This window comes from Chenopodium album, chromosome 2, assembly GCF_948465745.1.
Source record: "Chenopodium album chromosome 2, dcCheAlbu1.1, whole genome shotgun sequence".
Taxonomy (NCBI): Eukaryota; Viridiplantae; Streptophyta; class Magnoliopsida; order Caryophyllales; family Amaranthaceae; genus Chenopodium; species Chenopodium album.
The window spans coordinates 59195370-59221765 of NC_137835.1; the positions used below are offsets into that span (position 1 = coordinate 59195370).

General features: G+C 36.3%; 1 long non-coding RNA gene and 1 other non-coding gene across 2 annotated transcripts; both read left to right on the plus strand.

Annotated features, from left to right (window-relative positions):
- The first annotated feature begins 1506 nt into the window (after positions 1 to 1506).
- On the plus strand, positions 1507 to 4075 carry LOC145598984 (uncharacterized). The gene is made up of 2 exons (XR_014103670.1): positions 1507 to 1929; positions 3875 to 4075. It is a non-coding gene; the product is annotated as an uncharacterized LOC145598984 (long non-coding RNA).
- Positions 4076 to 14009: 9934 nt separating this feature from the next.
- Positions 14010 to 14116, plus strand: LOC145607753 (small nucleolar RNA R71). The gene has a single exon (XR_014105623.1). It is a non-coding gene; the product is annotated as a small nucleolar RNA R71 (small nucleolar RNA).
- The last annotated feature ends 12280 nt before the right edge of the window (positions 14117 to 26396 follow it).

Below are 26396 nucleotides of genomic sequence, written 5' to 3' on the forward strand. Positions count from 1 at the left end.
AACTAAAAAGAAATAAAAACTAAACTAAAATAATTAAAATAACTAAACTTAAAAACCAAAAATAAAACTAAACTAAAAATAAAATAAAATAAAAGAAAATGAAAAGAAAAAAAGGAAAACAAAAACAAAACCCAACAAATCCCCAAAACAGTAAAACAAATCAGCTTCCATTTCTTTCTCTTTCGATCTTGGCTGCTCTGATTTGCATCACCTGCATCACCATCACGCATCATCAATTATCACTCAATCACCACCGTCAATCCTCATCGTCATCAATCAAGCATCAATCGAAGCCGTTCAATTCTCATTAAAAATCACGTGAAAAGCTCGTGATTGACCCACGAATGCGCGCCCGCACAGAGGTCGCACAGAGGTCGCGCATAGCTTCTGCCTCGACTCTGATTTTGGACTCAATCTCGTGCGCTTTCTGACAGGGCTGCGCGGCCGCGAGGTCTGGGTTGAGTAATTTGGTGGCTGCTCTGTTCGAAATCGCTGCTCGTAGTGGTTGTTGATGGTGGTAAATGGGTTGGTGGTAATTGGGGTGAGATGCGTGTTGTTGCTGCAGTTGTTGTTGGTTGCGGTGGATGCGGGGGAAGGTGATTGTGGTGGTTGCAATTGGTGTTGTTGTGGGGTTGAATTGAGGTGGTAATTGCTGGCGAGAGGGGTGGAGATGCGTGGGAGTTTGGTTTAATTGGTGAGTGGTTTAATTTGGTGGTTTGATTGATAGGCGATTGGCGGTTTTGGCGGAGGTTGATTGGAGGTGGCTGAAATTGAGTGGGTTGCGAAGGCTGGTGGGTGTGAGATGGAGGTTGAGGGAGGTGGCTGGTGTAGTGCTGTGGTGGTGTTGAGAAGGCAGGGAGCAGGGGATTGTGTGGTGTAGGTTTAGAAAGGGTGTGGTGTATGTTAAGCTGCTAGCAAGAGGGCAGCAGCTAGAGCATTTGCCTCGAACCTTGACCTCCGAACACAAATTTGACTTTGAAACCCGGAACGCCTACAACCAAAAAAAACACGAGGGTGAATTGGAAAATAAAATAAAATAAATAAAATAAAGTAAAATAAAGTAAAATAAAATAAGATAAATAAAGTAAAATAAAATAAAATAAAATAAGATGCTAAAGCTAAAGAAATAATAAAATTAAAAGAAATAAAATAAAATAAAATAAAATACGAAACTAAAATAAATAAGAAAACGAGATAAAAAAGAGAAATTATTAAAAATATAAACTAACGACTTAAACTACAAACATTAAAAGAAAGAAAAATAAAATAAAACACGAAAATAAACTAAAAACTATAGAAAATTACAAAAATACTCAAAATAAAGAATAAAAGACAAGAATAATAAAATAATAGAAATAAAGGATAAAAAGGGTGAAATTATTGGAAAATAAGCCGGAATACGACTCAATAAACACCGTAAAAGTGACATAAAAGTCACTTATCAACCCCAGCTGTCCGATACAAATAGGTTAGATACTTGGACACACGTTAAAAACCCTAAAAGTCTAATGCATTCATTCTCTCTTCAAACAGCCGTCATCACTCACACTCTATCTCCTCTCTCTTACTTACTTTCTTTCTCTCTCCTTCAATGGCGATTTGCCGAATTTTTCTCACTTCATTCTCTCTTTCACTTCTCTTTACCTCCATTTTCTCTCTCCTCCCTCCATTGATTAACCTCCCTTTAACTTCCCCCTTTTTTAGGTTTTTTATTTGATTAATTCTTTTTTTTTTCGATTTGATTTTGATACTTTATTGTTTGATGTTGATTAGGTGAGAAGGGAAGAAGGATTAAGGAAATGAGCTGGGTTTTGCAAAATTGGTTTAATTTGTGAGAAAATTTGAAGAAAGTCGATCGGCGCCGATAAGAAGAAAGACTGGCGAGCATCTGCTGGATCTCTGCAAAACGGCAGCAGCGAGACTCCTCAGGTTTCGCCTCTTTCTTTCTCCTCTTTTTCTTGCATTTATGTCGATTTTTTTATTTTTGTTTTATTTGATGATTTAGGGATTTTAGGGTTTAAGTTAGTTACAGTTCTTGATTTGAGTCTTTTAATTTGTCACATTTTAGATCTTAATGATGTTTCTGTTTATGGAATTTTAGTTGTCGGTTGATGATTTATCTGTTTTGGCTGATGAATTATTTAATTTTGGTGGTAATTTTGTTGTGAATTGAGGTCTAATTGTTGAGATGAATGAAATTTTAGTTTGTTTTTGTTCTGATTTTAATGTGAATTCTATTTATTTGAGGTTGTTTTTGTTCTGATTTTTATTTGCAATTGTTTTAACAACAGTTCTGCGGTAAATGGAGTATTGTATTAAAGGGAATTGATTTTGTACTCGAAAAATTGTTTTCTGCACTCTTGATTGGTCGCAGTTTTTATGAACCAGTCGGAGGGTGACTGTAAAAAATTATACTTGTATTGGGATTATTACAAATCCTGGTTTTTAGGACTAATAATGTTGTTGCAATCTCAAGGCATACTACGAATTTTTAATGACGAATCAGGTGGGGGCTGGTCCATTTTATATGAATGGCATAGATTACGGAAATGATATTGAGTTGTGAGTGATTTTACGTGGGTTGTTCTTTGTAGATGTTTGTTGTAATGCATAGAAGGTGGTAATAAGTGGTGGCAAAATTCAATTGAGAAAGACTCCTAGTTGGTTTGTGGAGATGTTTTATTATACTTTTACACATGATATCCCACGTAATATCTATGGTGTTGTAACAAAAAAGCTGTTAAACCGTTCATTGCTTTGCTCTTAGGCTTTGAATTACTATTGTTAAGTTTGTCTTGCTTTCTCTCGCAGTAGAAGGAGAAATTACTGAACCAAAAAACAATACGATAAAACACGAAAACTTGGATTAGTAGTTTATCAATTTGAAATCTGTTTTGATATTGCCACTTTGCATATGTGTATGAGACTATGTTGGTCGGACTCACCATTTCACTTCAAGTAATGTCAGGTCCTCGTGGGTATAGTAGTATAGATACATAACACTTGTAGCTAGCTGAGTATCAGAGTGGCAACATATACTTGTGTTTGACATGAGTACTCAAATCTGAGTACCATTTTTGGGATAATTGACTGTCTTGCATAAATTTATATTATGTCAGTGCATTTTATTCTCCTTTCAAACGCATCTTGTTGTTTCTTGTCCAAATAATCTACCCTTTTCAACTAAATTTGGAAAGAAGTTAACTTGTGTTTTCTTGACTTCTACACTTATATAAATAGTTAGGTAGTAATTGATTTTCACTTGTTTTTATTTCCCGTGAGTTTCTTATCGATTTAATTTTCTGCTGATGGATTTTTTTTGATGAGTGGTGGCATAGAAATTTTGTAAATTCTACTTAATTTATGGTGTTAAATTTTTGTTTGTTGATAACATAGTAAATTTTAAGCTATAAAATTAGCTCTAGAAATGAGACCTAGTGGACAAGATAAGTCTACTGAATTGGTATATTAGCTCTAGAAATGAGACTTAGTAGACAAGCTTGTTCCTGCTGCTAATAATGGTGATTCTATGGTGTTTATTTGAAGATGAAGGGAGATTATCATAGGTATTCTTAATTTTAATTTTACTTTGTGTTTCTAGGTATTAATTTTTGTTTTTGTTTAATCATGCCATGGAATCTATCTTGTTGTCTAATAAATTAATAACATCCGTTCGTATTATATGTGAGCTTCAGTTTGTTTGAATAATTATAGAAATAATCTGTTTAATTGTTACTAGGAGGAAAGGACTTAATTTTTTATATAATTAATTATTCGAAAAGGTGTATGACTTATAGTTTTGCTCTGTTCTTAACTTCATTTTGGCTTTTTTAATTAAATAAATTTAAAATTATTTGTGTTTCTTTGTGTACAGGAGGAAAACATTGATGATTTTTCTTCGGGGAACCATTTGAGGAAAATCCTATACGAAAGAAGATATGGTGTCCAAGAGAGATGATGTGATTTTGAATTTCTGTTTATTTAAATTTTTAGTATGTATTTGGGTATAAAGATGAAATTTAAAGTATTTTGTACCATTGTTTTTACATAATTTATACTCAATAACATTTGTACATGTATATTGTTATATATAAAGCCTATATTGTACTTGTATAAAATATAATTTTTCTCATTATTTAATAAAATAGTTGTGCTAGCTGTCCGGCATGTGTCCAGCATGTGCTGGTAGCTGGTATTTTTTTTAAAATTGGGGGAGATACTATTTGTAACGGGCAGATAACATGCCCGTTACAAATAACGGGGTTATTTGTAACGGGCAGGTGAAATGTCCGTTACAAATAACGGGTTATTTGTAACAGGCAGGTGAAAGGCCCGTTACGGATAACGAGTTATTTGTAACGGACAGGTGAAATGCCCGTTACGAATAACGGGCAATTGAAATTCCCGTTACGAATAACCCGTTATTTGTAACGGGCAATTGAAATGCCCGTTACGAATAACAGGTTATTTGTAACGGACATTGCCCGTTACGAATAATATAGCCTATCCGTAACGGCAGTATAAGTAACGCCCTCTGCCCGTTACGGATAAGCTTTTTTTACCCGTTACGAATAGGTTTTTTTCCACTAGTGCAAGGACTTCATTCAAATTAAAGGTGATAACATTGTTTGAGTGGGTGGTTATGGAAGAAGGATTGTCGTTCTTCTTGCCTTTCCAGCCACTGTTGGAGTTACTGTTAGCAGCTTTAAGCTTAGCCAGGTCGTCTTCAATATTAATTCTAATGTCATAGACGGCCTTGAAGGTATGTAGATTATTTTGATACTTTAGATGCTTGGAATACTTCTCTTGAAGGTTCTTAATGAACAACCTTACATATTCTTTCTCGCTTGGTACTTCAATCATCCTAGCAGAGGTTTCTCTCCATTTGTTGAAGAAAGAAGTGAAACCTTCATTCTCTTTCTACTTGAGTATTTCAAGTTCCCTATAATCAGTTTCAACTTGAATGTTGCACTTGTACCTATCAATGAAAGCGTTTACTATTGATTCCCAAGTAGAGGTTCTCTCTTTGTCAAGGGAGAAGAACCATTGTTGGCAAACGGTTTCAAGAGATAGAGAAAATAAAGAAGGAAACACTTTCTTATCAATACCCTTAATACTCATTATTGTTTCAAAAGCTCTTAGATGAAAATAAGGGTTGTCAGTTGCCTTGAAATTCTGGATGTCGTTGGCATTGAACTTCTGCGGAAGAAGCTCCTTGTCCACCGAGACCGACCCCTTATGAACTAATTCCTTGAAATTTGTAATCACTAGAAAGCTTGCTCAAGCTTTCTTGCATGAGGTCCATCTGTTGTTTCTTCATAGGGTCATTGATTTTGAGGGTTAAATCCTTCAACGCCTCAGTCACATAAGTCAATTGATTCCTAAGTTCATTGACTTCCTCCTTAGTTGCCATTATCTTCTTAGATTTCCTTTTTCAAGCGATTGGTTTGTCAAAAATTTGAACTTGAATGAAAAGGTTGTCTTTGATCAAACGCCCTTCCTTTCTTGAGCACGCGCTGTAAATTAAACCATTTTTGTTTTAATGACTTGACTCAAATTGACTTTGACTTTACGGGTTTATAAAGAAAAAGAAAAAAAAAATCAAAAATAGGGTATATATTTTTGGGAATCAAGTATAGGGTTCAAATAAGTGGTTTAATTGGAGGATTAATATCCGACTTACCCCCCTAAAAAAATGACAGAATACACGCACATACAAGACTCTCTTAGACATGGTCAAAGTGTACATAAATATTAGTGTGTGTTTTATATAATGAGTGCAAGTGACATGCTTTGACTCTTGTGTAAGACCATGGGACATAGTGCCTAGACTTGATTAAGGACTTAACAAGGTATTATTATTAACAAAAGTAATCGAATTGATTAGCAAACTGGTTAATTAGACACAAATTGATGATTCAAGCAACATACCGAACTTTAGCCAAAACAACTGGACTGGCGCTGCACTTTGTAGCGTAGCGCCAGACGACAGAGTTGTCGCCAGGTGCTGCACTCCACAGTGTGGCGCTGCAGCCAAATCGCGGCGCCATAGTGACATGCTAAAGTCGTATCACCTGATCAAAAGTAATTCTTAAAACCACTAACTAAAATAGATAGGGAAGTAGGGTCGAATCCACAGGGAAACGAGTCTTTCTATTTCTAATTAATTATTATAATCTAGATTTAAAGTAACCAATATATAAATTTAGATATAAAACTAAACTACGGAGATTAAGAGTAAAGAGGAAACAATGAATAAAAGATCTAGGGTATAGGTTCACCAATAAATAATATTCCAAGGTAAAGCATAATAATCAATCGTCAATTCATAAATTAATCAGATCATAAAGAGCTTTCGCTACGTATTACAATCACACAAATAATTTACCGGTATTAAATCTCTTCTCTCGAATCTCAACTTAACCATTTATAAATAAACCTGCCTATTGAAACTAGACCTAAACATCAATTCTCATCTGTCGAATCTCGAATCAATATCGTCAAACTCATGCATAAAAGATCTGCGCAAATCTAGTCACAGAGCATTAAATCAATCAATAGGGAATTAATCTGGCATTGACAATTAACAACAATAAATTACCCCTTCATATTATTTATGGATCCCCATAAACCCTAGAAATAGAACTAATCACACATAATTAAATCTAAACTAATCAAAGTAATAAAACAAGACATGATCAAAGGAATAAAATAAATAACAAAGATTAAGAGAAGAGAAATCGTTACCAAAGAAATCTAGAATTAAGAATAGAATTAAGTACAAAGTATATGAGAGAGAGAAACTAATCTAAAAGCTAAGAAGAGAGAGAAAATCTAAGAAAGAATTAAGAAAGAGTAAAAGAAGGTACTAAACTCGCTTAACGGAAAAGTATTTATACTAAGCAAGAATCCTAAACTAAAACAAACTTAAATGTTGAAAATTAACTCCTAATAATAACACGCGCTCGATCGGTCGAGGCACTGCCCGATCAGGGGCGCCTTTTTTCCCTCAGAAACATTTCTTGCGCCCGGCCGGGCGCGAGTTCGGGCGCCAACTTACTTCCCTCGCCCGGCCGGGCGCGCCTCTGGGCGCCAGCTTCTTTGGCGGGGCGGCACTCTTGGGACAATATCTGGATTTCGATTGGGCTCCAATTCTTCGGGCCAATCCGGATTTCCTTTTCGGGTCTTGAATACTCGTTCCAAATGCCCCGGTATCACATATACCGAGCTCTTAATCACCGGTTCGATGGCTCTAACCGGCCCTGGGCTATAGAAACTGGTCGTGCTTCTCCAATGCTCGTAGCCGCTTCATAATACCTCGAGAAAATGCTCCAAAAGCGCAAATCCCTACAAAATTCAACCAAATCTACGAAAACACTAGAAAACACCAATTAGTAATAAAAGTGGCTCAAAAGAGCCAAAAAGACTACTAATTATGACCAAGGGATGGGGGTAAAATACTATATAAAATAGACATATCAAACTCCCCCAAGCCAAACCTTTGCTTGTCCCTAAGCAAAGATCTCATCAATGAATAAATAAATATGCTTCACCCCAAAAAGTAAAAATCAAGCACAAACAATTCATGGTAAATCCAATAAACATGCTTCAAAGTCAACCAATCAAATCCATCCAATTACCCTTCCTCCCTAACAATTGTCAAATAGAGCAAACCACAAGAGGATATAGAATTCAAGACTAGTGCTCACACACTCAACTCTCATTTATGTGGTGAGTAAAAGATGTACTCGATCGTTCTCCAACCAACCCCTTTATTGTGAATAATGCCCTCCCAACTTACACTCTCGTGTGTATAAAAAAGATGTACGCTCAACCTACTAGTCGACTTGAAATATGTCAAATCATAACTTGCATTGATAAAAAAACACTTTCACATACATACAACCCTATGCACAAAGGTCGGAAGGTCTTTAAAGCTTGTAATGTAAGGCTAGGGTAAAGGTTAGGAATCATTTGGGAACAAGTGAGAGAAAAGCTATGCTTAAGGGACCAAATCCTAGTAAAACCCATGATCAAACTTAATAATGGTCAACATCTCCTACACAACTCAACCCCAATCAATAATCCACCAAATACAACTCCAAAAAATATAAACAATCCCAACTCTTACAATTTCACTCATAAGATATATTAATGAAGAACTAGAGTGAATAAACAAACTTTGCTCTGTGCCCTGCTGTCTGCTGTTGGTGCAAGCTTTGTTGCTCTTTTTGTTGCCTATTTTTGTTTTTATTGGTTTTATGTTCAGTTTGCAGGCATGTCTGCTCCTGATTGTTGTTTTGGTGACTTTTGGGTGTTTGGCTTTGTTGCTTTTCTGGTTTTTTTTGTTGTCTGGTCCTGGTTTCCGGAACCCTTCCTAGAAGGTGGCTGGAAATTTGAGTCCAGTTGTTCTAGGCCCTTCCTAGAACCCTTCCTAGAAGGTGGCTAGGCTTGGATCTAGAACTGGTTGTGGGGTTGGCCTGTTGTTTTCAGGTCTTTTGGTGTTCTGGTGGTAGTTATAACTTAGCTTTTGTAAGTTGTAACTTTCTCTTTTTCGTAATAAAATCTTATTTTCCAGAAAAAAAAAAAAAACAAACTTTATTTTCCAAACTTGAATTTTTTTTCATTGAAGCTCAATTTTTTTCTTTTGAATAACCTCCAACTAGAACATTTGAACATATAACAATTTTTTTTTGCTCTTGCTCTTTTTTTTTTTTTTTTTTTTTTTTTTTTTTTATTGAAGTTCACCTATTTTTTAACTTTTTCTTTCTTGAACTTCTCCTATTTTTTCATAACATCATATTTTATTTTTTTTCTCAAGAAAATATAACTTTCAAACTTATCAAAAATAAACATGATCAAGAACAAAATAACTACTCAATACCCACCCAAATTGTGCAAATAATAAGCACACTACAAACTCCCTCACCTCTCTCACTGATAGCTCCCCCAAGCCAAGATTGGGATTAGTAACCAATGGGCCAAATACGGCTTGTAATGTGGCTAATAAACAAAAAAAAGTCAAGGCAACAACATGGGTAGCAAAAAGGGAACAAATGTATCTAAAATCATCTGAATGCCACCTGAAAGAATGAATGCCTTCATCCTCCACAATGTGCATAATAATGAGTCATACAAACATTACTTATAGTTGCAAACCAATACTCAAATTCATTGACATACCAGGAACTATCACACAATCCTAACCAAATCAACTACTCAAGCACTATATTCACAAGCAGCTGGGCAAAATTGACGCATGTTAGGACATCTAAGCAATGAAGCATCAAATCATGATCAACTAATCCACAATATTTATCATCATATACCAAGAATCAAAACAAATTTTCTCAAGTATGGGGCACAGAGAAGCATTATTTATAATTCATTGGAACGTATTTTTGTACTTATTTATTTTTTCAATTTTTTTTTCTATTTTCATATATAAGAAAGCAATAAAACTAACCTCGAAATCAATAAATCTAAACTAAGAAAAACACACCAAAAACTAAAGAAAAGAAGAGAAAAAAAGAAAGATACCAAATCCAAAATCTCCCACAAGCCAGAATCAAACAATGTCCTCATTGGCTCAGGAACTAGCCCAACGTAGCTAGTCCTCATCATCCTCATCGATGGAGCCGAAACCTCCACCTCCACTGCCACCTGCACCACCTGCACTAGAAGAGCTACCACCAAAATAATCAGCATGAAAACTCCCCCTCACCGGTCCCCCGAAAGGAATGTCCTAGGACGTACCCATGGAAGGCAGAATAGTTAGTATAAATACCATGGGCAGTGGGATCCCTATCGTATCCCTGGGGCGGAGGCTGAAACCAGTCAGGGTAAATAGCATCGTCGGGAATGTTGCCCCGACGAGCATAATCATCGTACATAGGGTAGAGAGCTCTACCCTGGTTCCTCTCAAGGTACCCTAACCTATGGTCAATAGAGCCTACCATCCTCCTAAGGTCAGTGTGGGAATGCTCGATACGGCTTAAAGCCTGACCTATACTCTGTAGGTCCCAAACTGGGTCAGATTCAACATGGGGGACGGAGTGAGACATGCGAGGTGGAGAAAACGCTACCTCAGGCTCAGGCTGGGGTGGTGGAAATGGTGGTGGTACTGGTGGTGCTTGCCCCCTAGTATGGGAAACTAAAAGGTTATATGTGTAAGACACTTGCCTAGGGGCGGTCAAGTCAGGATTAGGAGGGAAAAGATGGGCAATGTTTGCTCGATCCCAGTCCTAATACACCAATGGGGAGGTCTGCTCACCATCCGATCATACCCAACCCAACTCCTTTAGGTATCCAGTGGTCATGTAGGTATCAGGTCCAAAGTTGGTCATCTAGTGGGGTCTAGTCTCTACAAAACTGGCCTTCTTAATAGTTATCCAAGTTATAAGGCCACCTAGACGGATGGGAGTACTAGCGGCGTTACTAGCCGTGGCATGCATAGCTAAGTGATGGATGATATACCTAGCTATGTTAAGCTTCCCGAACCCGTACACATAATGTCCAATAACAGCAAGTTCATTGGTCTGACAGTTATGGGGGTCGTTCCTACCGAAAAAGCTAACACACGCAAATCTTTGCCATATTTTGGGAATGGGGTGATTGATTGGTTTAGCACTAGCATGTTGGGTGTTAGGCACGGGCAAACCAGTCAAAGTAGTATAAATATCATCCATTTTGTATTCAGCATGCCATTGGTGAGGCAAATCAGATTGCAAATCAAATAATTTACAAAAATCAACAAAAGTTAAAGTAATATTTCTATTATTTAACCTAAATATCAATTTTGGCCTAGTTTTATGGTTATGATCATACAAAGAAGAAAGAAATTCACAGGTTAATTTACGATAAGTGGCATAATGCATATCAACAAATTTCCTCATACCAATATCGTTAAAAAATCTCCTAACATAATCATATAATCCTAATGCTTCTAGAGTACGGTGGTGTAACCACCGTGAAGGAATTACCTCACGCCCGTAGAGCTGCTCAAGCTTTTCCTTCTGTTCCGGGGTTGCTATTTTGATCGTCGGCCAATGTGGTAGTTGCAACGCGGGGTCGTATTGCGGGCTTGAGCTTGAGCTTCCCCCTAGAAGTGTTCTTACCCTCTTTGCTGCCATTTTTGAGAATTTTTGAGAATGGGTATAAATTTTTTTGAATGGACTTGAAGATTTTTATGTAGGATTGTAGAGAATGAAGAGGGGATTGAGAATATGTAAAAATATTTGGATTTGGGTAAGAAATGGAGAAGAGAATTTAAAGAGAAGGTAGAGAAAAATAGAGTTTTAGAGAGAGAAAGTTATGGCGAAAAAGAAAAATGGAGAAATAAAGAAGAAGAAGAAGAAGAAGAAAAGAGGGGGACGGGTGGCTCGCGCCCGGTCAGGCAGCCTGTCGCCCGATCGGGCGATCTGGGTGTGTAATTATGCGCTGCCTCGCGCCCGGTAGGGCGGTCCTTTGCCTGTTTGGGCGATCTTAATGCTTTAATTTCTTCTCCTCTTGCGCCCGGTCGGGCGCCCTTCGCTCGGTCGGGCGGGCTAATATGTCCGTATACACCAAATCTCGCGCCCGGTCGGGCGAAAATTAAACTTAATCCAATCTTGCTCTTGCGCCCGATCGGGCGAGCTTCGCCCAATCGGGCCCAAGGCTAATTGGGATATTATAGTGTTTTCTTACTTTATTTGATTTTTGGCTAACTCGTTTCCTTCAAACATGTACAAAAACTCATAAAACTCATCAAATTCACTCATCTCTCCTCTCACAAGAAAAAGAAAGAAAAACTAATCTAAATAGCATTAAAATACGGGTTGCCTCCCGCAAAGCGTTGGTTTATATAGGTCTCGCATGACCTTCATACTAAGTACAAGAATTAGGACCCTTGACCTAACGCTTGGTCGGGTGGTTTCTCACCCGGTCGAGCGGTCTTTAGGCCACGACGCGGCTTCCTGACATACCCTGTGGGATGCCAATTCACTTTATCTGGTGGATCCTCCTTGACTTGGATTGGGGGCTCTTGAATGCTACGCACTAAAGATCCCTCTTCGATTGAGGGTTGCTTCAAATTGTCATTACATTTAGCACTTGCAACTCGATCTGGCGGAACACTTATTGTAGGCTCAATTTCCACAACTTGCTTGTTTGATTCCACCTTTTCATCCTCAAAGCCAAGACCAACAGTGTAGAGGGCTCTTTCTATTGCATCAACTTCCTTCTTCCATTTGTCTATCTCATCTGAAAAGGATGCAACATAAGATAACGCCTCTTAGGGATCTTTTACAAGAGCTTGGGGCTTGTTAGAATAACTTTGAACCACATTAACACTAAAGCACTTCTCCTCTGTCATGGGGCTTTTAAAGGTATTATTAAGATTAAAAATAATTTTATCGTCCCCTACTGATAGTGTTTATTTGCCACATCGCACATCTATGATTGCTCCTGCAGTGTTAAGGAATGGTCTACCCAAATTAATTGGAGTTTGCATATCCTCAGCCATATCAAGAACAACAAAATCAACAGGTATATAAAATTTACCTACTCTAATGGGAACATCCTCTAAAACACCTATGGGGTATTGTAAAGAACGGTCGACCATTTGTAGAGTAATATTGGTAGTTTTTAATTCACCCATATTTAACTTAGAGCACACAGATAATGCAATAACACTAATGCTAGCACCCAAATCACACAATGCATTATCAATCATTAGATTGCCAATATGACAAGGGATAGAAAAACTACCCGGATCTTTTAATTTAGGTGGAGATTTATTTTAAAGTACGACACTACACTCTACAGTGAAAGCTACTGTCTCTACCTCACTAATAGACCTTTTTCTTGTTAATATTTCCTTCATAAATTTTGCATATGCAGGAATTTGTGTAATTAATTCAGTGAAGGGAACTGTTACCTTCAAATCTTTTACCATCTCCAGAAACTTACCAAACTGCTTGTCCAAGTTTGTTTTCAAGTGACAATTGGGGAATGGAATTTTGATCTTTAGAGCATTATTGCTCTTATCTTGAGTGGCCATCTTCCTTGGGGTCGTACCCTGCAATGTACAATCAGTTATATTAGTACTATGGTTTAGCCTAGTAGGGCTATTAGCTACATTTTCAGGTTTAATGGAATCAAGATTAGTATTATTTGTTAAAACAGGTTCATCCTCTCTGGGCATAGGGGGCCCTTCATAGTTTGAACCACTCCTTACAGTAATTGCATAGGCTTGATCCGTAGGCCTGGTCGGCTGTGCTGGCAAGGCTCCCTGTTGACGGGCTTGTAGAGTAGCGGAAAGTTGCGCAATTTGATTATCTACAATTTTATTGTGTGCTAGGATCGAATCAATTTGGGCATCTCTACTCTCCATGTGCTTCTGCATATTAACCAGCATCGCTCTAATTTCTACCAAAGCAGGGTCGAAAGATGAGGAGGGTTGTTGTGGTTGGTTCTTCTAGCCAGCATTAGGGTGGTAATATTTCTGTTGTTGTTGTTGTGGCGCCTGTGGTTCTTGTGGTGGTGGTGGATTTTGAACATTAGTACTCCGGTAGGAAAGGTACGGATGATTCCGGTACCCATGAGTGTAGGTGTTGGAGTATGATTTATTCTGCCTATAAGCTTGAAAGGCATTAACTTGCTCCACGGAACTCCTGCAATCTTGCTCCCAATGACCTAAAATTCCACAATTTTCACAGAAAGCCTCATTAGCATTATTATTAATTGCATAAACATTAGCTACATTAGCAGTGCTAAGATTATCTAATTTCTGGCAGATAGAAGTTAATTGAGCTTGCAAAAAGGATATAGAGTCAACACTACGCTTCCCCTTGTTAGAAAAGCCTCTAGGATTCCCATATTGGGAATTATTTATCGCCATGTCTTCAATAACTTGACCTGCATCATTAACATTAAGATTCATAAACCTCCCACTAGCTGCGGAATCTAAGATTATTCTAGATGAATTTCCAATGCCATCGTAAAAGGCTTGGATTAACTGCCATTGTGCCAAATTATTGTGGGGGCATTCTCTTTGTAGGTCCTTGAACCTCTCCCAAGCCTCATATAAGGTTTCATCGGCTTCTTGGGAAAAGTTCTGAATTGCACTCCGTAGTACAGCTGTTTTCTCTGCAAGATAATATTTGTTATAAAAATTCAAAACAAGAGTTTTCCAGTCAGTTATACCAAGTGCAGTTCTATTTAACCCATTAAACCATAATTTGGCTTTTCTAGTCAAAGAAAAAGGAAAGAGAATCTCCCTGATTTGGTCTTGTGTGACCCCAGCTTACCTGATGGTATTACAATACTGACAGTAGTCTGCAATATGAAGATTTGGGTCTTCACCCTTACCTCCACTAAATTGCTTCCTTTCTATCATCGTTATAAATTGGGGTTTAATCTCAAACTGTACCCCATCAACAGCTGGAGTTTGAGTAAGGTGTGGAAAATCTGTAAGCTTTGGTTGTGAGTAATCACTAAGCTTTGTTGGAGCCTTCATCTCTGATTCTGGATCTGAAGATACCTCTTAATCGCTAGAATCAGTTGGAGGATCTCGGTGATTATTATTATCACTAGGATCCGCTAGAATTTGCTTGTAGAAATTCTTCTGTCTATGGAAGGATTGTTCGATCTCAAGATCGAACGGGATGTACCCTGATCTGGAACACCTGGGCATAAACAAAAAAAATTAAAAGCTAATATGAGACTTGCCTCAAAGAACTAACGTTCTCTGAGACAAAAGGAAATAATCTAGACTACAAAATAATCAGAAATAAAAATAAAACCGTTTCCCCGGCAACGGCGCCAAATTTTGACACGCGAAAGTCGTATCACCTAGTCAAAAGTAATTCCTAAAACCACTAACTAAAATATATAGATAAGTAGGGTCGAATCCACAGGGAAATGCGTCTTTCTATTTCTAATTAATTATTATAATCTAGATTAAAAGTAACCAATATATAAATTTAGATATAAAACTAAACTACGGAGATTAAGAGTAAAGAGGAAACAATGAATAAAAGATCTAGGGCATAGGTTCACCAATAAATAATATTCCAGGGGTAAAGCATAATAATCAATCATCAATGCATAAATTAATCAGATCATAAAGGGCTTTCGCTACGTATTACAATCACACAATTAATTTACCGGTATTAAATCTCATCTCTTGAATCTCGACTTAACCATTTATAAATTAACCTGCCTATTGAAACTAGACCTAAACATCAATTCTCATCTCTCAAATCTCGAATCAATATTGTCAAACTCATGCATAAAAGATCTGCGCAAATCTAGTCACAAAGCATTAAATCAATCAATAGGGAATTAATCTAGCATTGACAATTAACAACAATAAATTACCCCTTCATATTTTTTATGCATCCCCATAAACCCTAGAAATAGAACTACTCACACATAATTAAATATAAACTAATCAAAGTAATAAAACAAGATATGATCAAAGGAATAAAATAAATAGCTAAGATTAAGAGAACATAAATCGTTACCAAAGAAATCAGGAATTAAGAATAGAATTAAGAACAAAGTATATGAGAGAGAGAAACTAATCTAAAAGCTAAGAAGAGAGAGAAAATCTAAGAAAGAATTAGGAAAGAGTAAAAGAAGGTACTAAACTCGCTTAACGGCAAAGTATTTATACTAAGCAAGAATCCTAAACTAAAACAAACTTAAACGTCGAAAATTAACTCCTAATAATAACACGCGCACGATCGGTCGAGGCACTGCCCGATCAGGCGCGCCTTTTTTCCCTCAGGTACATTTCTCGTGCCCGGCCGGGCGCGAGTTCGGGCGCCGACTTACTTCCCTCGCCCGACCGGGAGCACCTCCGGGCGCCAGCTTCTTTGGCCGGGCGGCACTCTTGGGCCACTATCTGGCCTTCGATTGGGCTCCAATTATTCGGGCCAATCTGGATTTCCTCTTCGGGTCTTGAATACTCGGTCTAAATGCCCCGGTATCACATATACCGAGTCTTTAATCACCGGTTCGATGGCTCTAACCGGCCCTGGGCTATAGAAACTGGTCTTGCTTCTCCAATGCTCGTAGTTTCTCCATAATACCTCGGGAAAATGCTCCAAAAGCGCAAATCCCTAAAAAGTCAACCAAATCTACGAAAACACTAGAATACACTAATTAGTAATAAAAGTGGATCAAAAGAGCCAAAAACACTACTAATTATGACTAAGGGACGGGGGTAAAATACTATATAAAATAGACATATCACATGGCTGGAACGTTTATTTGGGACTGCATTCGGTATTATTACTCTACAGGGTATAACTAAAGTCTACTTAGTCAATTCTGATTAAATTATTAGACTTTGATTACTCAAATTAATTAATTAATTAGACAAAGTTCTTTTAGTCATTAATCAGTTTATTTAGTCTTAACACAAGTCAAACAAACGGTTAGGAAAAACACATAGAGTATGCACAACAAATAATGCACAATTAGTCAAGTAGGCACAATATGATGCAATGAGTTTGCAACCTAACCATGGCTCTAGTTCTCTAAAGTTCTGGATATGGGTTAGTGAAAGAGGGTTTATGGTTAATTTTCCAGATGCACCGCGCGGTAGCCTTATCTTTTGAAGGGTTGGCGCGAGTGGATGGGACACCACGAGTTAAAAAACTCTCTTCCAGGGTTTGGTGAGTTCAACATTCTCGGATGTACCCTTTGTTGCACGGAGCGTTCAATCAAGTAGATGGAGCATGAATTCCCAGAGGGTTATGTCCATATGTAGAACTCATATGGGTTTCAGAAAAGTGAGAAAAACACAATTAGGAAGTAGGATCGAGCAAACAGTGCTAAAAACTGGTTAAAATTAGAACGCATAATTCTGGCTCGGTATTGGAAGAACTTGGCGCCAGCGAACAGAGGTCGGCGTCGCGATTTAGCTCTGGTACCTAGAGACAATAGTGTCTCCTGGCGCCAGAGTCAAATCCTTAGCGCTAAACTCTGTTTTCTAACCCTAGTTCCTACATGCCTCAACAGCTTTCTACGCTCGATAAAATTTTCCAGTTTCGCGCAGCATTATTTCGATCCTAGTTGTGAAAGATATTCATCAAATTTCCTACGTGTAAAAAATCTTATGTTTTTAACTCATTACGGATGGTCTGTCCAATGAGATCTTTTTTATGCATATGACAATAATGTTAATCAAAATTACGCACATGAAATACTTAGAACTTTTCGAGTCTTATCCACTCGTTCTAAATCATTGCCAAAATAAATTTTAGGAATTAAAATAGAAATCCTCCCCAGTGGAGTCGCCAAAAACTGTAGGGAATATTTCAAGCATTACCCCAAACTTGAACCCCACTGTGATCATACACTAAAGTACGGTGGCGTGCAAAGGGAAAGAAGATAGAGAAAAAGAGTCGCCAACAAGTTTTAGGAACTTGTAAAGCGTTTACGAGGTGAAGGTTATACCATTAACGATCCAGGACATCGTCAACTCCAATAGGTCTCGAACCATGACTTGTAGTTCGAGGATGAAGGTACAAATCCAACCTAAAAGAGATTGAATCTGCCCTAATAATAGACCTCTATTTTATTCTGATCGTAATCATATGCGCTTTCTAACTAACATACAATCAATAGGTTTAACCTAAACTTGTTTATCTATGTTGGTTAAATATTAATGCACAAATAAATCTATTATTGGCGATCACTTGAATTATTAAGCGTGATTACAAGTACAAATTCCCTTTAAACAAGCATAAAAGGTGTGATCAAGCAATAACAATAAATATATCAAGCAACATAATAATAATCATGACAACTATTAATATAACAATAATAATCATCATTAAAATAATCATGATCATGTTAAAACATAATATTAATAGCAAGATCCTAGGCATGATACTAACAAGATTAATAACAAACCCTAGCATGTCACTAAATAATAAAATTCAAAGCTTTAGCCCTAACATGATACTAACATGAATATTAGGAAAGAAAATAGGAAGCATTCTTTTAATCATATTTGATATTAGAAATTTTAGTTAACCCTAAACATCACATTGTCCTCAATGTGAACAAAAAGGAACTAAAGCATAAATAAGGGAGAGAAACAACTCACAAAAGGGTGGGTAAGCGAAGGGATCTTCAAAGGTATAGACACCTCCACCACAATTGGTAGTTGTAATTGGGTAGCCGACGTAGCCAAGGAACTTAGCTATGTTTGTACCTAGCAAAAGACGTCATCACTAGAACACACATTAGCATTATATTTAAATAACGAAATAAAAAGGAAATAAAAAAGGAAATAGAAAAAAAAAACAAAAATAAAATTGGGTTGCCTCCAAATTAGCGCTGGTTTTTAAGGTCCCGCACGACCCTACTCAATTCGTCAATCGGAAGAATCCAATGCCTTAAGTAACTTATCATACGCCCCTGCAAACATATCATTGAGCACCACATATGGATTGACTACAAGCACACAAAACTTGAAATACAGGGGGTTAGAAAAAATAAAAGAAAAATAATCGGAAGAAGAAAAGTTAAAATAATAAGAAAAAGGAGAGTATATACAACTTACCTTTGCTTGCTCCTTAGGCAATGTAAAACTTTTTGAATAATCATTAAGGTCTACATGGCCTAGTGTATCATGAAATGGAGATGTTTTGAGAAAGTACGGAGGATTCGACAAAGTGAATGAAGGAACTAGATCAAGTCTCTGGGAAAACGGGATATAAAGAGGAGATATGTTAGGCTCAACATAAATGCTTTTACCTTCAATTTCACCCTCATGAATAATCTTGTTAACAAGATCTTCAACTACCAAATTATCCAAAACCAATGATTTCTCAACCAAGGACTTCACAATAGTTGGTTGTTCTTCCTTCTCCGCTACTTCTATATTGCAATTCCAAAAATTTTCACCATCAGAATCATAAATAAATGGGAAATTATTCTCCTCTATTATACTTTCAATTGATGGGGAGTAAATATCATTAGTCAAATTAGTGCTTTTCTCCATTGAAATACAATCCTCAAAACCCATATCATTATCATCATGTATCACCTATTGGTTAGTATATTGTTGCACAACAAGTAATTCAATGGATTTTGAAATACGTTGACAATCATGCATCAATTCATTAATTTCTTCATGCTAATTAACAATAAACTCATTTATCATATTAAAAAGTTCCCTACACTCCGATGGATTGGGTTGAGTATAATTATCCACTTGGGGTTGGTAAAAGGAATTAAAATTAGGCATATAAGACTCACTAGGGTAATAAGAAATTTCACAGGAATTCATGCATTTATTTTGAGAATTTTGATAACCATATGATGCATTAAACATAGAAACATTAGCATTACAATTCCCGAAATTATAATCATATTGCCCCTGATAATTAAAATAATTCATCCCATACGAATTATAATCATACCACTCCATGATGACAAAATCAGAGTTAAACAAGAATGAAGTATATACAAAATAAATATATACAAGTTTAGTTCAACCGAAAATAAAAGTCAAATCAAATTAAGCCGTCTCCCCGGCAACCTGTCAAAAATAAATTCCTAACAAAACCAACTAACAATGTAGTAAGGTAAGTAGAGTCGAATTCACAGAGAGATGGTTATTCAATCTAACTTCTAAGGTATATATGGAGAAACTAAACAAGTCATGAAATTGGGATAAGAATATAGGCTAAATTAAAATAAGAATAAAACAACTAATAAAAAAACCTAGGGTTATGGTTCACCATGCTTACAGTTCTAAATCTATCAAAAATCAATAACAATTCAATCAATCAATTATCTAGAGCAATTGATTGTTGGGCTAAAATAGTTAGAAGAGCTTAATGTGTTTTGGGCTTGACATTAATTTATTTAGAGATGTGATCTATAAATATAATCCATGCCTAGGGTTGTATGACACAATAATTAACAGTTAATTGTGAATCAAGCACCAAAAACTCTAAAACCTTAATTCTCTCTCTCTCCACTCTGCCCTCTCTCACTCCTCCCTATCTGTACGGCCCTCCTCCTTGGGTGGCGCGTGTGGTGGTTTTGTGAGTGGTTCTTGGTGTGCTCATGACTCACACATCCATCAAAGGTTGATTGAAGTGTTCGATCACAACTAACTAGCATTAGTGGAGGTTTGATCCACGCTCGTGGACTTAGTAGAGGAATCACACGTGGGGTTCTTATTCTCCTTATTGTTCTTGCTCAATCATACATGGAATCACGCTTCAAAGGTATTAATTCTAATTATTTATGTGTTATGCATGATCTTGGGATTAGGTGCTATATGAATGTGATCCATGTTTCCGCAATTTGTACCTATAAACTCCTACAACGGTATCAATGAGCCTATGCATGTACATATATTTAATATTAATTCTTTGATAGTCCACAATTTTAATTCAATTAGGAGGGAGAATAATTTAATTATGGGTCACTTATTATTTTAAAAGTAAATAAACAATATAAAATTATTAAAAGTTGTTTAATTTGCTCCTTATTAGCCATAAAGATATTCGAATTTGCCCCTAAATCACTCGAAAAATTCGAACCCCCCAACCCTAATTTCAAAATTTTCAAAACCCTAAACCCTAATTTGAGAAATTTGTGTTTTGGTTTTGATTTAATTCGATAGTTATGTGTTTAAAGAATTTAATCTATTTGATTTCATGTTTATTATGAATTTTTCATCATCAAATTATTTAATTTAAGAGTTAAATTAAATTGGGGATTAATTTCATGAAGAACCCTAATTTCAAGATTGAATATGATTTAATTTTGAAATTAATTGGACCACATTATGATTAATTTAATTTTAACAAAATATGTTTTGTTTTATTTAAATTAAAAATAAAAAAAAAGGTTTTAAACAGCGGCAACCGCGGCTGGGTGGCGCAGCCACAGCGGCTGCCGCTATAGTGGGTCTGGAGGGAGGTCGGGGCGGGACAGCAGTCGGGTCAGGGAGGTGCAGCAACAGCAACACCATGCAAGAGTTGCGCCGCACTGCTGCTGCTGTTGAGCACCGCTGCTGAGCTGCGTACACCTCACGGTGTACGGCCACTGTGGTCGGCTTCGGCTGGCCACACCACGGTGGCTGGTGCACAATTTTTCAAAAAAAAAATATATATTTTATTTTATTAAAAATCAGTTTTCAAAATTAAAAAGATAAGTTTTGATTTTGAAAAGATAATTAACAAAGTTAAAGTGGTTAATTTTTTTAAGTTTGGATAATTATGGAACAAAATATTCTATTTGGATAATAATTGATTTAATGAGACTATCCCATAATTAATTTTGGATAATAATTTATTTAAAATTATGTGATTAGCTAGGAAATTAGGATAGAATCTCCTAAATTACTTTGGATAATCATGGAAAATAAATGTGATTTATCTTCCATAATTAAAATATGATTTGATTCTACCTCTTACCTAAAATAAAATATATGATATTTTATGATTGGTTAGTAATAATATATGATATTATCTAATTGCAAGAATTAATTAAAATATGAGATATTTTGGAGCCATGTTTCCTTAATTGTGAACATTTGATGTTGTAGTTTACGAAAGAATGATGAGTGATTTATTATGTGGCACTTTATAATATATGATATTATTTATTGCTATATATAGACTAGTATGACCCATAGATTCTAAATACGATCTGCGCACCATTTCATATTTTGTAATCTAAATACGGTATGCGTACCGTTAAGTATTTTTGTAATTTATTTTATTTTATTTAAGTAGTAAATAGAATAGAATAATATTACAGGTTGTAGTTGATCCAAGAAGCTAATGGAGTGGAGGCCCAAAGGAATAAGATGGATGAGATACAAGATTCAAGTGGGAGCACTTTCTGCTTTATTAGATTTCTTAGGATTAAGAGGCCATACTATGTCATGTTTTATTTACGCATTAGTAGATTATGCATGTTAGATTTATTTTATATTGTGTGATGATGCGCTAAAGTTCACTGTATTAAAATCACAAACATAATGAATCTAGGTCCCGATATTGATATTGTTTTTCTAATTAAAAACCTAATCGATATTTGTGATGGGCCATGCCAAAGTTGGGTGTCATATTATATCTTTGGAAAGTTGGAGTAAATCTAGTTTTACAATTTTAATTAGTTATAATCAACAAGGTTACCTAAAGTGTTTAGAACCTTGAAGCTAAGGGTAATAATTAAGCATGTGATGATCAATTATTCAACCAAGAATTACAAAGAGTTGTAATCAGTAAAGAGTTTCCTCACCTTGAAAATGTAATGGTTGATGGTAGGGCCAAAGTCCGGTCAATTATTGCACAAATAAAGGGTCTTGGAATCACTTAATTCAAATTGGGATCATGTAAATTGAATAAAGTGCTTTAAAGTTACCAATTTAAATCGTTTATGGTACTTTAAATTTTATTAAACATAATTAATGAACTTTTCCTCATTTTTGTTTTTGTTTGTAGATGAATAACATTTACGACAACATTATTTTGCCAAACAAATTGAAATTAAGACTGAATCTCAGAAACTTCAGTGAATGGGAAAACGAGCTGAGAAATGTTCTCAGAAGTCAAAGGGTTGAGGCTCGTTTATACATACCCATTGAGAGCAGATACACTATTGGTTTCACTCCTAAAAGGCATGCGAAAGATGTTTCAGATGCAGAGAAATTCAGGAATCTCATTTTTGAATCTATTCCAACTTGTAGGAAAAGAAGGTTCAAGCACTATGAGTTGACCAATGTACATGAATGTCTTCGTGACATCTGTCAAGGTGGCATTGGGGCTTTAGGAAGTGGAGGCATCAACGACCACAATGTAAGAGAGGTCGTTAATTCGATCCCTCAGATTTACTACTCCTGGACTGGAAGTATAAGGTTCAAGACTTACAGTATCCACTGTAAGATAATGGCCAAGAAACTCAAGCCTGGTCAGTCAGTTAGGACCCATGTCAATGAACTGATTGGATTACTCAATCAGATGGATATCATAGGGAGGTCGTTTGATGATGAATCTGCGCATGACACTATCTTGTTCTCGCTCCATGATGGATTTGATCTAGTCAGGCTTATTCATGAAGATGAAGTCTCGATAGTGACATTAGTAAACCTTTTGGTCAACCATTCTGAGGAGTACCTGAAAAAGGAGGGAAGCCAGTGCTTTTATTGCGGTAGGTGGTCTTGCCACGTACTTGGGTGTCCTCATTATACACCAGTGAAAACGGAAGGTAAAGAGTTACCTAATGTTTTGTTGTAGAGATTAATCTTACTTCTTCATCAACTTGAGTGTTCGATACCGGTTGTGGTGCTCATATTGTTAATAACATGCAGGGCCTAGAAGGGAGTAAGACGTTAGCAAAAGGGGAAGTCACACTTCGAGTAGGAAATGGAGCAAAAGTTGCTACACTTGCTATTGGAAACTATCATTTGAGACTTCCATCTGGTCTTATTTTGGTGCTTAATAACTGTTATTATGTCCCAACTATTACCAAGAACATTATTTCAGTTCCTGTTTTAGATACTGAAGGTTTTTCTTTTGAAATAAGAGACAAGTGTTGTTTTATTTATAAAGAGAATATGTTATATGCTAACGCCAAATTAATTAATGGTTTGTATGTCTTAGATTATACAACTCATGTTTACAACATTGATCAGAAAAAGCGTAAAACAGATGAATCAAACCAAACCTATTTATGGCATTGTAGGTTAGGTCAAATAAACCAATCGTGCATCCAGAAATTACATAAGGATGGACTCCTAACTTCATTTGATTATGAATCATTTGAGAATTGTGATTCATGTTTGTTAGGTAAAATGACCAAGTCACCTTTTGCTGGAAAGGGTGAAAGAGCTAGTGACCTTTTGGGCCTCATACATGCAGATGTATGTGGACCAATGAGTTTAAAAGCTAGAGGTGGTTATAAATACTTTTTTTTTTTTTTGAAAGGAGGTGGTTATAAATACTTCATTACCTTCACTAATGATTTAATTAGGTATGGTTTTATCTACTTAATGAAACACAAGTCAGAATCCTTTAAAAAGTTCAATGAATTCCAGAATGAGGTACAAAACCAACTTGGGAGGACAATAAAAGCACTACGATCTGATTGTGGTGGTGAATATTTGACTTAATAATTTGATGAACATCTGATTAAGTGTGGAATACTTTCACAGTTAACCCCTCAAGGGATGCCAGAGTTAAATGAGGTGTCAAAAAGGAGGAATAGGACCTTACTGGACATGGTGCAGTCCATGATGAGCTTTACTGATCTTCACATATCATTCTGGGGATATGCACTAGAAACAACTGCGAACATACTAAATAGAAGATCGTCCAAAGTAGTTGAGAAGACACCATATGAGTTATGGACTGGAAGAGTTCCAAAGTTGTCTTATCTCAAGGTTTGGGGTTGTGAAGTCTATGTAAAACGTTTACAAAGTGACAAACGCGGCCCTAAATCAGACAAGTGTTTCTTTGTGGGTTACCCCAAAGAGACAAAAGGGTATTACTTCTACAATTGCGAAGATAACAAAGTGTTTGTTGCTCGCGACGGTATATTTATAGAAAAGGAATTCCTCTCTAGAAAGACAAGTGAGAGTAAAGTAGTTCTCGAAGAAATTCGAGATGAGCAACAAATGGATGTGGATAACTCCACATCAGAGGCGAGGGCGCATAATCATGCGTCGGAGCAAGCTAATTCGACTAGCGAGACTCCTATCGTCCCACTTGAATCTAATTCTTGCAAAAATCTTTAAAGAGTTGAAGAGAACATTTCTATTGCTGCTCCTACCTGTAGAAACCCATTTATGTCTCCCCAAAACTAAACCCAGTAATGAATACCTTTCGCGTTAAATCATAATCGAATAAAGTAAAAGTGTGGATAGTCTAATGTTGTGGTTAGTTTTTATTAAAAAATCTCTCTTTCTGTTTTAGAAAACTTGCTCTATTTTATGAAAATAGCCAATTCAGTTTAGTTTGGTCCATAACATGGGTCCGAAAATGGTGTAGTTCCATTAGGCTCGAAAAGAGCTTTCCAACAATATATAATAAACCCAATTCTGATGAATAATGAGGAAGTTATAGCCAAAATACTAAACTAGGCCGGTTTGTTTTTTATATGTGGCCCAATAATCTAGAGGAGGGCCTATTATGAATTATCATTCCTAATGCAATTAGGATTGATTATAGTCTTCTATAATCTTCTAGAAGAATCTTTTAAATCCTAATAGGATTCGGATTGATAATTATGTTTTATGAGTTTTTTTGGAATAAAAGAAGTTTTTTTAAATAAAATTACAATTTTACCCTTCGTACGGACTTTACGACTTGATTTTATCAAAAAGTGAATTCCGCATTGAAAACGCGTGGAAAACCTTTTGCATCGCCAAACGACAGGTTTTGTCGCCTAGCAACAACTCCTGTCGCCTTTGTCGCTAGGCGACAGACCCTATCGCCTGGCGACAAGGTCTGTCGTTGGCGACAGAGGCGTGTTTTATTTCTTTTCGAACTCTGATTCATTTCTATCAATTCAAGACTATTTTCTTATAAATAGGGTCCCTGGACCTCCGTTTTCAATCATCAACCCTCAACCATAATTCTCTAATTCTTCTCTCTTTCTCTCTCCCTCTTTCTAGCCTAGCCTTTTACAAATACCATTCCTTTTACATTAGCACTAGACAAACCTAGCAAAGTTCGAAGTTGCCTTTGCCCTAGACGTGAAAGGTTTGGTATTTCTAAGGGTTTGATCTCAAATCTCTATTTTAATTATTTAATTGAATTATTTTGTTTTTGTTTTCCTTGAAGTTACTGACGTATGTGTAGACACCCATTTGTGTCTCCCCAAAACCAAACCCGGTGATGAGTACCTTTCACGTCGAATCATAATCGAATGAAGTGAAATTGTGGAAAGTCTAGTGTTGTGTTTACTTTTAATTCTTCTCTTTCTCTCTGTTTTTGAAAACCTATTTTGTGAAAACAGATAATCCAGTTTGGTTTGGTCCATGGCAAGGGTCCAATAATAGATTAGTTGGGTCGGGTTCGAAAAGAGCTTTCCAACGATATATTATAAGCCCAATTCCGATGAATAATGAGGAAGTTATGGCCAAATTACTAAACTGGGCCCGGATTGATTCTTGTATGCGGCCCAATGATCTAGAGGAGGGTCTATTATGATTTATCATTTCTAATGCGATTAGGATTGATTATAGTCTTCTAGAATCTTCTAGAAAGTTCTTTTGAATTCTAATTTGATTAGCATTGATAAATTGATTTTTAAGAGTTTTGATTAGAATAAAAGAGGTGTTTTTAAAGAAATCAAAGTTTTACCCTCTCGTACACTTAAATTTTATCAAAATAAGAAAACACGTGGAAAACTGATTGCAGCATCGT